Source organism: Pseudochaenichthys georgianus, chromosome 7 (assembly GCF_902827115.2).
Source record: "Pseudochaenichthys georgianus chromosome 7, fPseGeo1.2, whole genome shotgun sequence".
In the NCBI taxonomy this organism is placed as follows: Eukaryota; Metazoa; Chordata; class Actinopteri; order Perciformes; family Channichthyidae; genus Pseudochaenichthys; species Pseudochaenichthys georgianus.
In genome coordinates, this window is record NC_047509.1 from 18,304,610 (window position 1) to 18,321,621 (window position 17,012).

The 17,012-nt window shown below is 39.2% G+C and overlaps 1 pseudogene; it reads left to right on the plus strand.

Moving 5' to 3' along the window:
- Window positions 1-8,127, plus strand: part of LOC117449631 (NUAK family SNF1-like kinase 1) — an 11,742-nt pseudogene extending 3,615 nt beyond the window's left edge.
- Window positions 8,128-17,012: the final 8,885 nt, after the last annotated feature.

A 17,012-nucleotide genomic window follows, 5' to 3' on the forward strand; every position in this document is an offset into this window, starting at 1 on the left:
TGGATGGAACAAGAGCTTTTGAAAATAATACACCAACAAATGGTTGTATAAAGTATTAGCAATCCCCTAACAGCTGTTTTCCTGCTGTGGAAGATTGCTCTAGTGCTCTGTTGTCAACCTGCAGCAATCCAGATAAATGTGTTTTGAATACAATAATTTGAAATACATGCACAGACTCTCAGACAGTGTATCTCCTTTCTCAGGTGGCGATTAAGTCAATACGCAAGGAGCGTATCACAGATGATCTGGACAGAATTCACATCCAGAGAGAGATTGAGATCACCTCCTCGCTCAGGCACGCCAACATTATACGCTTCCATGAGGGTAATTCTACAAACACAAAAGGACTGTACACTCACATCCAAACCTAATGGGCCGGGTGCTAAAAATGACCAGAGAATTAAAAACTAATAAACATATATCTCGCATTGTGAAAGCTTCTTCTTTGGTTTTCATTAGTCTGCAAACACAACACAAACACAGAGGAGGTGTAACACATTGTCCTGTTTAATTCTGGTTCATATTTAGATGAAAACAAATGCAGAAACAACACATTTTCTTTTAGTATAGTGATGGTTTGAGGCATTCCCTGATGTTCATGTCAACACGTCTGCATAATTCTGACCTGTGAATGTTTCATGTGTCCTGCGCAGTGTTTGAGAGCCGGGATAAGATTGTGATAGTGATGGAGTTCGCCAGCAGGGGAGAGCTGTACGATTACATTCAGGAGAGAAGGAGACTGCCTGAAACAGAAGCCAGAGGCATCTTCAGACAAATCACATCTGCTGTCCACTACTGCCACAAGGTTTGCACACTCACTTTTTGCAAATACACCTCTGGAAGTCATTATACATTTGGGAACCACATGTGGGCATGTGCTGAATTGCATGTTGCAAGCAAACACAGAACAGCTAAATCCACTAAATCTTATCTTATCTTAAATACTGCATACAAACTTGACTTGCGTTTTCAGATCGCCGAGTAAAGAGCGCATTGACTGTTCTCCCTCCAAAATAATGTAAGCCCTGGAAAAGGAACACATTGTTATTTTTTTAGTGCGTGTGTGCAGGAGAACATACATAAATAAATCCTATTAATACAGAAGTGCAGTCAATGTGACGATATGTGTCTCGCAGTGAGCTGATTTGAGTTAAAAAAAAAAGAGTGTTTTCATATCATCTTATTTTGGAAGTTTTGCTTCTTCATGAGTCCCACATTAAACTCAGAGATTATCACTCAGCTCCTGTGGCTTTGTAGCAGACAGGCAGCTGGATATCTAGCTCCTCATGCACTCAAACATTGTCCCAAAATAGACATGAGTGCTCCACCACGAATGAATTATTGAAGGTGCCTCTGAGGTATGCAGGGCACATGGAGGCACATGAGGCTTGAATGAAAATACTTCAGTATTATTTTTGTTATTCTCTAAATTGGTTCATAGTCATTTAAAAATAGCAAGAATAATAACCTGGTTAACCACATATATGTATTTCTTCTACTTTTCTTCCTCTGCCTTGAATACACACACATGTTTTTTATGATGTACGTAGTGTGGACAAACCATTGTCTAATGCCAAGGGTAATTTCCTTTAATTCTCTGAAGAGGTTGTCATTAACAAAAGAAAGTAGGCTTTCCTGGCACATAAGCAACGTTTACATTTTCCCTGCGTCACGCTGCTTCCTGGGTGGCCACAGTTCAGTATCCATAACAGCATTGTCTCTTTATATGATTTATCACCTATTCAATGTCAGGGAATAAAGGTTTTCCTCCCATTAATCCTCTAGTGTGGTCTCTCTCCATACGCCACAACTGCATATACTGTGGCATCATGTTGGCTGGCAGGTGCTTAATGCCATCATGGGATTAAATCGCATCTCATCAGATGAATTAACTCAAACAAAAGAATTCCTCATGGCTATTGTGAGCTTTTCTGAAGACACACAACCCTGCAACACAAGGCCTGAGTGGAATGTTAATGGTTATAAAAGGACCCTTTCAGCACATGCTGGCTTTATGTTATACACTTTAGATGCTTCAGTCCTAATGTCTGCATGCAATGAGAAAACATCTGAGATTAAACGGGGGACAGTGCAGGCTCTCATTATGTTCCTGCTCTCTTCAGAACGGCGTTGTGCATCGAGACCTCAAGCTGGAGAACATCCTTTTGGATCAAGATTTGAACGTAAAGGTAAGAATTTTTATTTTTGTATTTATTCATTTATTTAACAGGGACAGTGCACATTAATTAACATTGCTGTAAATGTGCCAGAGTTAGTCAAGAGGCTATTTTTCATCACACATTTCATTTTAAACAAGTAAATACAATCAATTTAAAACATGCAACATACATTACTGGAATACTTAAATACAAATGTTTTAAAAGATAGAACAATAAAACATAACAAATAAAACAAAACAAGAACATGTTAAAACACAGGCAGTGGGTTTTAAGGAGCAGAAAGAGTGTGTCAGTGTTGGCAGAGCTGATTCCTCACTAACATGTTTTGAGTTTGGATTAAATAAACTGAATGTGGTCTGGTCTCTGATTGGAGGTGGGATTGAGTTTCATTGCTGCGCAGCTTTGACAGAAAATGAAGACTGACTGAAATAACTTTTTCTGAGTGGAATAATGCAATCTCCTCTCGCTGCACCTCTTGTTATCCTAGTTGCAGTTGTGCGTATGCTAATAAACTGTCTAAGAGGAGGTGAGGTAAGGCATACTGAATTTGACAGAACATACACACTGAGTCTTTCCACACTTTCCAACAACATGATGAATGTGTGTCTTGTATTATAATAATGGACCATCCAAATAGCCACAGTTGCTTTTGTTTTGAAGCACAAAGGCACATCTTCATAAGATACTGGCATCTACATCAGGAAGCTTTCCACTGCTGCTGTTTTTAACATCCTGGAAGGAAGCTTTAACTAAAATGCAACACAGTGCACTTTCAGAGCATATAGTATTGGAGCCCTCTCAACCCACAGTCATTTGTATGTGTTGTTAAGGTATGCACACTGAACCAGCACAAACATACTGCCCGGTCTTATAAAAGAACACAGGGGTCATTTGTTGCCTTATTTGGGTATCCCTCTCCTTATATGGGAGCTGAGCGCGGCCAAAGGGGAATGCTGGGAATCCAGTGGCAATCGAGCCAATCGAAGGGTTTTAATATAAGTATGCTCTGTCTGTCCATCAAAAGAAAACACGATGTGCAGACCTCTCAGCGGCTCTTCGTTCGTCACAAACCTCGTGTTCACCACATCGGCCTCTCACAGCATCCGTTGCAGGAAATAACACAGCCTCTGTGCGATGCATAGTCAGAAGGGAAAATGTTGCTCTATACTAATAATAGATTGCCCTTAAGTGGTTGAATTGAACTATCTACACTTCCTAGTAGCAGAAGTCTGCATCCAATGGTAGATCCAAAGCACCACATCAATTTAATTCCCAGACATATGTACAGGAGTCATGTGTATGTCTAGTAAATAAAATACATCTTACACAATCATTGGACACTGAGGAATGTTGCCTGCAAGGACTGTAATAAGTTCCTCTGGTGGATGTAAACATGAGTTATACTGCAGAATGCATACCACACAGACACACACACAAGGTAGTACAGCTTTAAAACTACACAACTCACATGCTCATACTACACCCCATTATTGTCACTGTATGTATAATATCAACTGTGAGCTGGCTTGTATACACAGTGTACTCCACCACCTGTGAGGTCTCTGTTTGGCGGAAATAAAGCTGACGGGCTGAGCATTTTAACACCACAGGTGCTGATAGTGGCTGGGTGCTCATGGTATTAATCTCTTCAGATAGAGAGGAGCCTCGGTATGTCTGCATATGGCTCTTGTGGCCTCGAGTGAGTGATTGTTCCGTTACGTGAGTGTAAGCAGCCTGATGTTTTTGGCACTCTCCTCTTCCCTCACTCACACTTACACTGGCAAAAGCTCAGCCTTACTAATTGTAGCTCTTCTAAAAGGAATTGTTTTTAGTGACTGTGTTTTTGGTTAAGGGTTTTGCAGTTCACACTCACTCAGAAGGAATCTGGATTAAATGAGAAGCATGTGTGTGTTGAGGTGAATTAGCTAATGCATTTATAAAGGGTTTAGTGTAAACTGATTGGTCCAGTATGTCATAAGGTAATGTGTTTTCAGCTGATTTAGTTATGTCATCTGTTTATTATTTATTTCACACAAACACAGATATGATTGACTGGATTTTTTAAATACTTTTTTGAATGACAACTTACTTGTTTTGAGATATGAGTTGTATTATTTAAAAATGTTCAAGGTTAGGCTTCATATGTATTAGCATTACAATTCTTAAGGTTTCTGGCATCATTCAAGATTTGCCTTCTATTAAGCAATAGATCAATATTCATGAAAACGATGTATTTCAATTTAGTGGCTAGGCGGCTTCTTTAAGTGTGTAATATTAAGTATTGTATATGTTAAAATAATTATAATATCTAATAATAGTTATGTCCTAAATGGTCTGCTGTAACTTGACTTGTTTATTATTTGTTATTTGTCTTATTACAACATAAAGTTATTAAGTAATATATTTACTCACGCCCAAAATAATACTTGACTCTTAAGATGTATTTTATGTTTTCTCTCTATCTCTCTGACTCTGCAGCTGGCTGACTTTGGCCTTTCCAATCACTTCCAGAGGGGCACTCTGCTGCAGACCTACTGTGGAAGTCCGCTTTATGCTGCCCCGGAGATAGTGAACGGACTGCCCTACCAGGGGCCAGAGGTTGGTCAACACACACGGCCCTCACTGGTTTCCTCAGACAAAACAGTAAAGCTCTGGTCTGTTAAATCCAAACAATGAACTGAAAGATAGTAAGGCTTTTTGTAGAGCTGGGGGAACCCACAGCCGGTGAAAACATACTTTTAGTGTTAACCATTGTTATTGATCCATTTCTAATAAACAAATAGTTTTTAGTGCAGCTTTCGAATGCTGAGTTTGAACCACATTAAATGGGTCCGACAAAAATGTCAAATATAGTTCAGTTTAGTCACATGAATGTAGATCCTTTGATTGTGCTTTCTATCATGCACCATCTCATTGTGTTAAATTATAGAATTTTCTGAGGTGGCAAGGCATGTACTTCATTATGTTTTGATATGCTAGGTGGACTGCTGGGCGCTGGGGGTGCTGCTTTATGCCCTGGTGTACAGCAGCATGCCATTCAATGGGGCGAGCCACTGCACACTTACAGAGCAAATCAGCCAAGGTCGCTACAGCAGACCCAACCCCCCATCAGGTAACCCTTTTAATGGCCATTAACATTATATTTAAATGTCTACTCTGATATAATGGCTTTGTGTGTTATTCTTATTAGAATCCTGTTAATGTACAATGTTGTTGTCAGTTTGGCTGCTATAAATAAATGTCGACGGTGTTCCCTCCAGACGCCTGCGCTCTTATCGACTGGTTGTTGACAGTGCGTGTGGATGAGAGGGCTACGATAGAGGACGTTGCAAACCACTGGTGGGTGAACTGGGGTTTTGAAGAGAGTGTGTGTGACTGCCCTTCATCCCCACACCAAGAATGCCCCTCCCCCCTACTGGCGCGCTACATCGACTGGCAGAATCGTGTCGCCGTTTCTAGCAACATGAGCCTATCCTCAGACTCTTCCTGTCCACCTCAACTCTCACCTCATCCCTTTTACTTCAGCTTCCCTCTGACGAGTGATCGAGGAGGAGGAGGAGGAGGAGGAGGAGGAGGAGGAGGAGGAGGAGGAGGAGGAGGAGGAGGAGGAGGAGGAGGAGGAAGGTTATGCAGAAGAATGTCAAGCCTGAGGAAGTCACGCAAGGAGAATACAATTCCCCAGACTGCACTTGGAGCTTGTGATGGTGTTAGCGAATCAGCTGCCTCCTCTGCTGCGATTTCCTCCACTCCCACCATTGAAAGAAAGAAGCCCAAAGGTATTCTAAAACCCCAAAGAAGTTTTGACTCAGTCTTTCACAGCCCTCCTAAAGAAATCTTCTCCCAACCGTGTAGCACTGCTCCCCAGCCTTTTCGATCACATTCACTTCCCCGCACACATGCTGATGTCCTTTCCACCAGCCTGCCACCTCCCTCTACTTTCTGTCAGCCCTCAACCAAGATGCCCAAGAAGGGGATACTGAAGAACTTGTATGGGGGGGAATCGAGTTATGGCTCATCCTCACAAAGAAGGATATCTGGAGCAGAAGTTAAAGATGGAGAAGGAGCAGGTGATTTCTGCTACCACAACCAGCACACTGGGCTCTCAGCGGCAGAAGACAGCCCCACCATGCGCACTGAAGCGGTAAGAAGAAGGAAGGGGATTCTGAAACGCAACGGCAAGTTCTCTCGCAGTCTGGATCTTCACGATGACCAGCACCCGGCATCCATGATATTCCCTGAAGCTCTCCAGCAGCTTCTCCAAGACACAGGGGGTGCCCAGGGTCGCCGTAGCCGCCCCTCAAGTGTGGTGAGCGAGGATAGCCTCTTCTCTTCCGATTCCTTTGACCTCCTAGACCTCAGCGCTCAATCACGTCGCAGGTTTTTCTCTCGTGCGACGCAGCAAAGCGCGTGCAGCTCTGAGGAGGACCTGGAGCAGATGAGGGTTGAGTCACACAGAGTTAGTGGAGAAGGCTGCTAACGTAAGCCCAAGAATAAGGCAGACACAAGTGTGCTGAAAACAGGGTTAAACACCAGTTCTTCAGTTCACTTTTCTGTGCCATTCAGTGTCTGCCATCTTGCAAAGACCCTGGAAATGTTGCTTATCACGAACAAGAATTTTTTATTAATGATGAATGGAACTATCAATGACATTTGAATTGTAATTTGAATGCAAGGCAATGCAGAAGGTGATTAGACACAAAGTGACACCTAAATGAGATCACATGTCTGAGTAAATGTGGCCGAATGGACGGTTCAATCTACTCACTCTGAACTCATCTGCAATAAATCCACTTTATAGATTTAGGAGATTTCTCTTCTGATAAGCCTTGAACAATCTGAGTCTGGATCTGTAAAGCACTGCATGTTTTCTGAACTGATGCGAAGTAAGACACAGGGTATGTGCATCTGTGAATCAGTATGTCAACTGTGACGATTAATCAACAAGCTATGAAAGCAATTTTCCATCCAACTTCTTTTATGGCCATTTTATGCATTAAACCCTAAGAGGTTATGTTGAGAAGTAATAAAATACACTTGAAATGTTTAGCTGAGCTGGTAAAGTTGGTGTATCAACAAAAGCAAAATGCAACAAAGTGTAATGATAACAGCATTAGTGAATAATGTCGGAAACAACAGATCTGTGTGGACACTTTTAATGTTCTTCATACAAAGAAATATACAAACATAAATGCCAGATTGAAAATATTGTTTTCCAAAGTTTAAGGTTTGATAAGCACTCTAATAATTATAATTTTAAAATAAAAAAAGGCAGTGAATGGGAATGCACATTGACTTGCACTTTGGGAATTAAGTTTGGCTACATTTGAAACCTGTATATAAAGGTGGTTTATTATTAGGATACTTCTAAACTGAACTGACACTTGATGGCAACACCTTCCTTTACAATATTTGATCATTGCTTCACAGAAAGAAAGTTATTATGAAGGAATTTTTAAGTGTTAATACATGTGCAGTATTTGTAAACCATTTTAGCTTCTATAGAGATGTTTTTTAAATGTGTTTTACTAGATTATTATTATCTATTTCTACACCAGCCTCCACAATTGTCCACAGTGATGCTATAAAAAAAAGATTATGTTTACATTTACCTTTTGTGTGTCGTCACACATGAATTAAATGTGTATTCACTCCCTATATTCCCTAAGTAAGGGGAGTTAAAGTAAAACGTTAACTATTTGATGACTATATTTGTACACAGTATTGCAATATTTTGCTCCTTTGCACAAACAGACACAGTGTGAATACAAGATGGATCACATTTATTTTTCACCCAAGTGCTGCTGCAGACATTTAAAAATAAATAAATGGGTATGCATTAGACGTATGCAATTTTAAGACTGTAATGTTTTTAAAGGATTGTTAATTTTGTTCAATTATTTCATACTTTTTGCATGGGTGGGGGTCAAATAAATGATGTGAACCTAAAGACTTTCCTGTTGTTTTTCTGGTGGGAGAAAAAGAAAAGTAGCAGGAGATAAAAGATTAAATGTGCACATAAAACAACTTCAAAAAAGGTTGAGATAAATATTGGGATACGCAAATGGTGTGCCTGTCTTTGAGAGAAATCACCCTTTTATTCCAATTGGTTAAGGCATTTTCTCCTTTTGGCCCTGAGCACGACACAACACGGAGAAATCAAACGACATTGTTTATGAAAGACCAAGAGCTACCCATTTAATGAAATTCCATATTCCTTTGTCTCCATAAACACAGAGCTCAATCTACTTCACTGTTTTCCTTATGATTCAACTTCTTAAACAAAATGCATTTAAAGAAGAAAACACCTAGAAGTCAAATAAGGCTTAAGTACATAAATTACAGAGTGGTTTAAGAATAAATGTTTTCGAGTAAGTAAGTAAGGTTTAACTTTTATCGAATCATTATGCAATAAAGGCATTAATACATCAACTGTGCATAACTGTATATATAAACATTTGAAGTGAGGCATTGAGCAAGATGCATGCATGCTTTTATATTTGCTGGCTTTGCTGGGTTTCACAAAAATGTTTTCTAGACAAGAAACACATGTTTTACAGACCTCTCCTCTGTCTAATGAAGAGAACACATCATCGCAGGAAGGTAAAAACCCATAACTCTAGGGTTTACATGCTATATTACGTATTTAAGATTAACATTTTTCTCCAATGACAACATTCCTCCGCCTCTTAGGCACATGATAAATAGTCAAAAATCCATACATGCCTTACACGCTGAAAAGCTGCCCTTTTGGACGTGAATGTATTCACAGTGTTAAGATGAAACAAGCAGGCTCACCAGCAGGTCTTGTTTAGATGTGGAGGAGTCTGTTATGGCTGAGATATACATAGGGCTTTATACTACACACTTGCATGGTTTTAACTCATCTAAGTGTCCTTCGTGTTGTGGCCATAAGTCTTGAGCAGAGGTCCAATGGTGTCACCTCCAAACGGTCGTTATCTCCTGTCAGTCACACCATCCTGTTATATAACAGCTGCCATCTATTTGTTTAGATAAGATCGAGATTAAATATATATTAGTTCACTACAAAAGAAATTGTATTTTTTTAGATAAACAACTACAACTATTTTGTGCTCATATGGTCATATTTAATCATTTTGGAGTTTTATTTATACTCATGGCTCATAGAGTGGGAGCCAAACTACAGAGGAAATTATATTCAAGTAAAACCATGACGACACCCAGTACTAGACCACACTATAGCTTCTAGCTAATTAACATGATGGGTGTACATTACTTTTAGTGCTTTAGGTACGCTATGGCTCAGTGGCTAGTGTGCTGGACCTGGACCCTGAATGTATGTAAGTGGCTTGTAAGTGACAGTAATGTAAATGGACAGTAGGCCTATTAAGCAGAGTTAATATATAAACACAGTAAACATAGAGTTAATCAATCAATTTGAGAATATAATGTACTTTGTATTAGCCTTGTTATCGCCTGTGTTCTCCATTTTCACAATAAAAGTCTTTAACAATAGGGTGTATGGACTGACAACACTCAGCAATATATTTTACAGTAGCTTTCCCAAGGCAAGATTTCACAGAGGCAAAATCAACAAAACCATTGTAGTTCTCATTGCATCCCACCAGATGCCCTCCAACTCTCCTTTCCCCTCACCTGACTGACCCACCCATCTCCACACAAATTTGTTATTGGCTATGGTAGGTTATTGGTTATGTTCACATACTTATTGATTATTTAAAATGTAAACCAATCTGTTTGCATATGGGTGTTTAGAGTGGTACCCCCCTAGATCTCTAGTAATTGTGTGCTTAAAGTGCACCAGATTGAAGCATTTTACTGTTACATTTTCAAAAAATGTCTATACACACACACACACACACACACCACCACACACACACACACACCCACACACACACCACACACACACCACACAACACACACACACACAACACACCCCACACACATCACACACACACACCACACACACACACACACACACACACACACACACACACCACACACACACACACACACCACACACACACACACACACACACACACACGCGCTGGATATGCTCTGGATATGGGTCCTAACCCCTGTCCCCTCATACTCAGACAGTGGAAAATAAATGCAGTTATATCATCTTGATGACGCTAAGAAAACCAGCCACCAGTAAGATACCATTTATGTCCTTTTTTTATCGAGGCTTCTGAGGCTATCAACAACTACAGTGTTACAAAGTGATATCTGCCACAGAGCCTATTTCAAACCTCCATCGATGACCTCCAAACCAGAGAATATTTGCTAATAATACAAATTAGGAGCTGATTTCTTTGAGTAGATTGTCCATACATTATGCCTAGAGATAGAATTATCTTTCTCTGAAACTTTTAGACAAATGTATTGTCACATCTTAGAAAAAACTTAACAGCATGCAAGTACCAATTGTAATATGTTTAATCTTCTTTGTTGGGATACAAAACATTCTGAGAAAAAAGGTGATTGTGTTTAGAAAAAAAATGTAGACTTGTAGTTCTAATCTGATCACTAAATCAAACAGACCTCTAAATAATTGAGCAACAGTGTCATCTTGTGGCCTTTTGCTGTAGTTGGCCACAAGCACCAATGCACAGATTCAAGATTCAAGGGTTTTATTATCATGTGCACAGTACAGTGTAGTTCTGCAATGAAAATCTTAGGTCCTGAACCCCTCCAACAATCCAATCCAATCCAACTTTATTTATATAGCACTGTAAAACCTTCAGACCAAAGTGCTGTACAGAGAGATAAGCTCACAAAACATAAAATAAATACATTTAAAATAAAAGATACAAACACAAAACAAACCAGAATAAACGTAATAATTAACAATGCAACATATTATATAAAGGACATGAGACAAAATAAGAAAAAAAAATAGTGCAAATGAAACAGAGTAGGATAAAATAGAATATAATGGTGCAGGTTATGTTGTTAGACCAGTCTACAAGTAGTGCAGATGAAGTGAACTGTATACATGTCAGAAAAATAAATAAATACAATAAGTTAAATGATTCAGAGAATGTTGAAAGTGACCAGAACAGTGTAAAAAAGCAACAAAAAAGCAGTGTGTGAACGGTTTAACATCAATATAACAAATAAAGACACTATTAACAATTGGAGAAAGGTATCAGAATCTGTAATAAGTGTTTCCTAACATTGTTACAGTTGTATTATTTTTAATAAATGCTCAATTTGACTGTTTAAACATTATCGCAAAACTCTAAGGACAGAAGGCATTATTAATATCCCTATTACCTCTATATGCGTTTATTAAAAAACAGTTGAGTTTGATATTACATTCTGTGTTGGTCATCTAGCAGCACCTTGAATCCACACTACTGTGATACAGTGGGGAAATAAGTATTCAGAGGTTTCCAAAAGATGTTAAATCGATAATTTACTAATTACATAATAAACACTTTGGATATTTATTAATCCTAGTTGATTTTGAGTCATCAATAACATGTGTGGTCAAATTTGTCAAATAATCTTCAGAAATGTCCCTTTATTTGAATGCAACATTTGCTAGGCAAACATTCTCCTCACTCTTAGTCCATCAACACACCAAAGACACATAGGAAAGAGGAAGAATATTTGCATCATCGGCATATAAAAAAAACAGGCCATCCTATCGCTCACCCTTTTTCACGCATAGCATGGAAAAGTGGAAGCAAATTTGAATTATGCATATTTGTGACCGTGCCCTGAATCAAATAGCAACGACACACACAGGTCATTGTTTAGAAGTCAAGGTCGCTGCAAAAAGAGCCAATGTGATGTACTGCTTGCTTGCTTGTTTGAGAGCTTGAATAACAACTGACGAGTGAAAAAATGCATGGATGAAATGTTGATCTGTGGTTCAGTTACCTCTATGCATTGAATAAAAACAATTGAGTTTGATATTAAATTCTCCTCTAATGGAAATGTGTTACCTGGGAGCACCTTGAATCTACTGTGACACAGAGCTGGAAGAAGTATTCAGATGTTTTACCTAAGTTAAAGTAACTAAACAGCAAAGTGAAGGCACTCATTTAGTATTCACAATATGAACTCAAAGTACCAAACTGCCACATATTTGTAGACAAATGGCCAATGATTTTTATATTATTATTTATAACATTTCTGATGATTATTTGCGATGCATTTATGTGAAGCAGTATTTTATTGGTGTTGCTGCTTGAGATAAGTAAAGATGTAACTATTTTATAGACTAATAAGTAGCTTTATCAATAATGCCGTGCCACATTTGATAAGCTATTTGTTTTGAATGTAAAGTAGTAAAGTGGGAGTTTAAACTAACAGAGATTTCATAAGTAGAGCAACTTCCTTATACCCAGTACTCAAGTTCTAAAAAAAAATCAGGGGGGATGGTGGATTTTATCATATGGGGACATAATTTGTGCTGATAACCCGCAGAGGGTGGGAGACCAACCAGCATAAAGATAATTATTATACTCCTAAAACAACATGCATGTTATGGATGTTCAGATACTCCTTTCATTGCTCTTGACCAAGGCACCTCAAAATTAGAGTCGGTCCCCGGGCTGCCATGGCACCACTAACATTTAGGGTCAAATGCAGAGGACATTTAGGGCAAAATCTTTTTTTCACTTTAATTTAAAGGGGGGGAGGGGATACAAAAATGTGGTTATAATGGAAGTATATGGTACAAGTCTTGTAGGTTTACAGTCCCTCATTTATTATTCAGATGGATCAACTGATTATACTAATAATAAAGTCAAAATAGTTTTTAGAATATTGAATTATAGTGTATTTTTTCAAAAAAGCAGTTACTGGTATATGATCAAAACTGGTATCTAAAGGGTTACATTTGTATCATAATTAATTAAATCATTATGTAAATTGTTCATGAAAAATTTGAGGAAAAAAATTAGAAAAGTATTGATCCGTCATCATTTTATTGCAGTTCAAATACAAATATTTTATGTTAACATTCCCAATGTTACTTTTTTTAACAGGGCATTAAGTGCAAATTGAAATTGTTTACAAAATATGAAAATATATGAAAATATTATACAGATAATACAAAATAGGACCAATGTTGTCAATGGCTGCCTATACTCCACTCTCCCCCATCTCATAGAAGTTTCCAAAGATTTTCATAATCATGCTTTTTGGTCTAAATTTGTCTGGCTCTTGCTTTCGGATTGTTAGCTAAGCAATGGCTTTGAAGCCAAGTCTTGACATATACCTCTGGTCTGAACTTGTTCAGTGGAGGGCCAACACACTTGATGAAAAGCAAGGCTGACATGCTTTTTACCTCTAGGGAGCTTCTAGTTGTGGTTAAAATGTTCATCTGACTAAACCCACGTTCACACTCAGCTGTGGAGATGACCAGAGTGTTCACTGCTTGAAGGAGGGGTTTCAGCTCTTCTGGTGCTGGTGGTATCATTTCATCAACAGTTTTGAGTCTTACCAGCTAGCTAACACGAGAGAAAAATGTATAACTCCAAACTAAGTTGTTATTGCTGCTTATGTCTGCTAAAGTAGTGAGTAATGACTAAAATTACTGACTCTTGACTTACCTGAAATGTTATTTTTAGAATTTTTAAATATGAAGTCCCTCAGATCGCGTTGTCCTCCTGGTCGCTTGGCCATTGTGATGACCGTTACCTGCGCTTCTGACATCGATCAAACAGGCGCATCACGGCGCTCTGGCGCCCTCGCATAGTATAGCGTCAGTGACTTGGTAAAAATGTCATTGCTCCCTCGCCCACAGTATTTTACTCAAAATGCGCAAAATTAATGTTGAAATTGCAGTAATACCAGTGCCACGTTCATTGATAAAATTACATAAGGGATGGAAAGGGGGAATGTCAGTTTTAGAAGGGGGATGATTTTGACCGTTTTTATTTCAGGGGGGATGCCATCCCCCCTCATCCCCCCTCAACTCGAGTACTGCTTATACCCTGTCACCACAGACAATTACATTTCAGGAAGCTACTTTGAAAGTTGCTTGTAACGTTTCCCGCTATTTATTGTTAAATGAAAGTTAAAAACGTTCACGATCACTCATATAACTTTATCCCTCTCTCTTTCTCTCTCTCTTTTTCAAGCTAAGGATAAAAAATCTGCGTTTCTCTAAAACACATCATAGACATGTTTTTATATATCTCAGACCCATAATATATGCCTAAAAATAGCATGATAGGTGCACTTTAAAGGTCTCCTATCATGCAAAATGCACTTTTTGATGTCATTTATACATAAATATGTGTCCCCGGTGTGTCAGGGAACTCACAAAGTGTCAGCAAATAAAACCCTCTCTCTTTTCCTCCGTACCCACATCTCTAAAAACAGGGGGACCATGGAGCTGATCCAGATTTGCGTACGATATGACGTAATATCGGAAATGTGTGCCGGCTTTATGCCCACGGCCCTATCAGAACGTTGCTGTATCAGAAACTATGTGCAACGTTTTCAAAGTAATATGGTCTGTGTTTACATTAGCAAGCATCGCTAACACTCAGAGCTAACGCTGTACTGGAGAGAGTATGTGTAAAGAAGCTGGATATAAAAAGGTACTCACCTTGTGGTAAACCCGTGAGAGAAAAAGCATTTGAGCTCCATACTGTTTCAGAAATAATCTTTGATGTGGTTTGGAATATGATCTGGCGTTTCATCATGGTAGCTTTAACTGAGTATCTGGGTAGAATTCTCCTGCATGAGCTCCCGTCTCTGCTCTTGTCTTTTTCTAAAGCTATAGGACCCAGAATCAGCAGTTCTCTAATGGCGCTTTTCCACTGCAGGACCTAGCACGGCTTAGGGTATGGTTAGGCCTTGGTAGGTCAGGCTCCCTTTATGCTGCGTTTCCATTACAGTTTAGGAACTGGGGTAGTAACTACAGTAACGCAGTGTAGGCGGGGCGATCGGCTGTTCGGCGGGTGGAGTGACGCTGCGTAAAACTGCCGTGACGCCATCTTCAATGCGAACCACAACACCATAACACCAGCCGTTAGCTCTTAGCACTCACAGCTCAAAGCTCCTCATATCTGTTCAGACACTAAACAAAAGTTAAACAAGTACAAACCACAGACTGTCTATGTCATGGCGAATACAGTCGCTGGTTTATTTATGTCTGTAGGCCGTTGTTGTGAGTGTGGATGGAGCATATACAACGTTAGCTTAGTCTGATCGATCCGATCTCCATTCAGAAAACACCAATTTTTTCGTGCTTTTTCAATTGCCGTCTTGTCTGAAGACCGGTACCAGTATGTTGTTACCTCGACATCATTTTGAAACGTGTATTACAATTAAATCACAGTAAAATATGTTCATTTTGTTGTAGTTGTAGCCCCCTTGCCAGCGATTCTCTCTAACCATTCAGCAGTCGAGAGTGTTTACGTCACTAGTTTCAACCCAGTCTCATGGCATTTCGTGTTCACCAACACGATTTTTAATCTATTGATTCGTGTTCACCAACACGATTTCCCCCGTTTTTTTCGTGTTGCACAGCACGATTTTAAAAGAAATGTATTTCTACTGGTAGGCTAATGTGTTTTCTGCCTGCAGCACGTCTTTTTCTCCAGTCGGGTCGTGGAAGACCGGAAGCTGTGTGGTTCATAAAAACATGTTCTTACTCAATATCAAGCCACAATTATTGCTTTTATTTTAAATCGTATAATTTCAAACTTTTGTTGCCGTCTGTGAGGAAAATAAATGGGGCTCAGAGCCTCAGAATACTGAAATCTGTATTTTTAAATTTAACGAAAATATCTTCACTGAGTATTTTGATCATTTGCTCCGCTAATAATCAATCAGATCGATCCAGAGAAGAGGACACTTTTAAGGCCTTTTTCTCAAAAATGATGACTCTAGTCATTATAGGCTAATGTGACATATTTTGCTTAATATTTGGAGTACAAAAATAATTCTGATATCATTAGAAAGCTCGGAATCTCCTCTTTCCAACAGTGTATACAACTCAAAATGTGTCTTCGGGTCAATGCGACTGATTTCGATAGAGCAGGTCACTTTGCATAAGGTAAAATAAAGCAGGCAGACATAACAGGAAGAATATGTACATTTTAACCCAATCAATAGGACATTGTCACACCATTCAAATGTATCCATGTAAATTACAACCAATAAAAAAGCTTATATTTGTTTACTTTATTTGTTAAGGGGTGGCCACAATCGCGGACATGCTGGCGGCACAGGGACGAGGCACGCAATCCCTCTTCAGTGAAGTGGACAAGCTTCTATGGCTGTATTTCACTGTGCCGATGTCCAATGCAACAGCTGAGCGGAGCTTCTCCAGCCTCCGTCGGTTGAAGACGGAGGCTGAGCGCCGTTCAACTAGTCCGAGCGCCGCTTAAATCACCTTCTCTTCCTCCACATCCACAACAATTTGACCGACGGCCTGGACCTCAAAAAAGTGCTCCGGAGCTTCTGCTTTGCCATTGAGCGAAGGGAGGTTTACTTTGGCACAATCTAGGAAGATGAAGTAAATGTAGCCACGTGGGGATTTTTGTTTTGCTTTACCCTATGTATTGTGGGACATTTGTTTGAAGGTTGCTCCACCCTCATCTGTTATTGGACATTTTAGTCATGTGATTTTAATTACACAACATCACAGCTTGTGTTACGTTTAACAAGCTTGTTATAGGCCTACGTTCTTTTCACAAGAAGTGTTGTTTGGTTCGGTTAAATAAATAATTTATGTCCATTTCTTGAATTTTTGAAATAAGTTTCATGAATTGCATCACCTGTAGCCAGAGGTAGGCTACCTGAACGGTCTCAACGCTGTGTGTGTCCGTCAGGAAACACGCTGTTTACAAGTAGTT